General features: G+C 38.2%; 1 protein-coding gene across 1 annotated transcript in view; it reads right to left on the bottom strand.

Annotated features, from left to right (window-relative positions):
- Positions 1-2,287: 2,287 nt before the first annotated feature.
- The window catches only part of LOC143286500 (uncharacterized), a 133,299-nt gene continuing 133,086 nt past the window's right edge, over positions 2,288-2,500 (bottom strand). Inside the window, exon 6 of the mRNA XM_076594077.1 lies at positions 2,288-2,500. This exon is cut by the window's right edge and continues 161 nt beyond it. The gene's annotated coding sequence lies outside the window, so the exon portion shown is untranslated.

Raw genomic sequence — 2,500 nt, 5'->3', positions numbered from 1 at the left:
TATTTCATGCATTTTTATGTGTAGCTGTTCCATACTGATGAATTCACCTAGTTATATCATAAACTGGTTGTAAATACTTGTCTTGTTTATTGGGAATGTTCTTAAAGTTGGTCTGTTATTATTCATACCTTCAAGGGTCGAAGACATATACAATGGGTTTTTGTTTTGTTTTGTTTTGTTTTGTTATCTCGTTTTATTTTTCAGTCCTTTTGGGCATCGTTGTACAGTCCAAAGTTCTTTACATTTCATGTTCACAAGTCCTGCTTTTCATTTACCAAAGACGGACGGGAAAACGTACTTTTATTTTTATTTTTATTTTTTTTTTTTTTTTTATAGCCGTGTCTGGTTTTCCTGTGTTTGACTTTTGATTTGTTAATTTTGACTTTTGAGGGGGATGGATAATTCACTGCTGAATTCATTATCTCATCATATATCTCCACGTGTAAGAAACTTACTGTAAGGAAGGTGTGACTCATATACTCTAGGCTCGTTTGTTGGGACCAGAAAAGCGATCTTTTTGTACCTTTTTTTTTTTCAATAATCAAATTTCAACAAGAGACTCTCGTTGCGTTGTTATTATCATCATCATGCAGGAATGAAATTTGCTCCAGATGTCTTGTGAGTGTCCTACAGTGGCTTTTGTTTATCGGCTGGGCTCTACACAACAGTACTGACCGACTAACCTCAGCTTTGTTAGACAAGAAGCAGCTTGACTGACTAACGAAAATGTGCACGATTTATTCTAAATGACGTACTTTCAGTGTTCGTCTGCTGCCAGATCAGTCAGCTTTTCTTAGTCTACCAGAATCGTGTAAGCCTTGGTGCCTCTGGAAGCGCAGCGGAAGTACTTTGCTTCCAAAAAGCCTCGCAGACATGCAAATATTTGACACGTTAAAGATTTTGGGGGCAACTTCAGTGGTGGTAGTAGTAGTAGCAGTCATCGTCGTTGTCGTCGTCGTAGTAGTAGTATTTGTAGTAGTAGTAGTTGTTGTTGTAATTGTTATTGTTGTTGCTGCTGTTGTCGTAACGTTACGTGGGAATGACTGAAAACCCGAAGAGCTAAATTCAGGATCTATTTTAGGGTCACATTACGTACCATTGTACTGACAGACGGCATCACATTATTCTTAACGAAAACGACAACATGAATTATTCAACATCTTGACGTACATTCATTTTCTTTAACCAGTGTCATTTAGATTAGCATTAAGTTGTAATCATGTCTGCATATATATATCTATATCTATCTATCTATCTATCTATCTATCTATCTCTCTCTATATATATATATAGTATTTCTTTTCAAGGCAAAACAAATTGTGCAGAGAGACCTTTAACTTTTTATATTCTAAGTCAGTTTACATCTGTATACCTGGCCAGGTGATAACAATTTTCTTTTGGTGACTTGTTTCGAGAAATGGGTACTTCAAAATATTATATTCCATGTGAATATGTGTGGATCATACTGTATTTGTCACACTGATAAACAAACAAAACAAAACAAAACAAAAATAAACAACAACAAAAAAACTTTTAGTTATTTGATGACGTAGAAGAACGACACATATATGGGAAAAAAATCTTTATTTCTCTTCTTGACGATCAGCAATATTGTTTCCGATTCTGAATAATTCATTCACCATTATTCAACAACCCAAATCTAAATTTGTGATTTATTTCCACCAAGCGTTTCTGACCAGCCAGTTTAGAATTTCATAATTATGGAATATTATCATACAGACTTTGCACAAAAAAAAGTCATAAGGATCACTTCATAATAGAAAGTATATTTTTCATTAAAAAAATGTTGAAAAATGAAGAGATGGTTTGAATTAAGCAAAGGGACATGTGGCCTACCCTTCTGCCTTTCACTTGAATACGGTAGCAGCTGATTCAGGCACACGTACTCGCACCATGCCGAATAGCTTGGAAAACAATGTGTTTGTTTGTTTTTTAAAGAAAAAAATCAGTTTCAGCGAAAAATTCACACTTTTTCAGTAGTTTCTATACGTTAGCTGCGGGTTTTTGTATTAATATATATATATATATAACAAAACAGAAGTGCAGGCGTAAGAAAGCTTTTATTACATTGGCAGTTTACCACCGCTGTTTTGCCGAAAATTGAGCATCCGATTTCGCCAAGCCCCCCACCCCCCACCACTCCCCCTTCATCACTCCCGCCCCCCCCCCCCCCTCATCCCCACCCACTCTTCATCACACCTCACCCTCACCCCCCCCTTGCCCCCCCCCCTCCCGCCCCCCCCCCCCCCCCCCCCGCCCCCCCATCCAAAAAGGAAAGGTTCCTAAGTAGTCCTTAACGTTTTGCAAACCCTGTATACATCTAAATCTTGGTAAGATAGAGTGCAGCAGGTACATAGTTGATGTTTTCACAGGATTTATAAACTAACGTTTCCTTCCTTCCTTCCTTCCTTCCTTCCTTCCTTCCGGGTTCTGTACCAGGACACGATAGGCGAAAGGGTAGGGGTGGGGGAGTGGGGGG

The sequence above is a fragment of the Babylonia areolata genome, chromosome 10 (genome assembly GCF_041734735.1).
Source record: "Babylonia areolata isolate BAREFJ2019XMU chromosome 10, ASM4173473v1, whole genome shotgun sequence".
Classification (NCBI taxonomy): Eukaryota; Metazoa; Mollusca; class Gastropoda; order Neogastropoda; family Buccinidae; genus Babylonia; species Babylonia areolata.
This window is presented reverse-complemented; position numbering and strand designations above follow the sequence as displayed.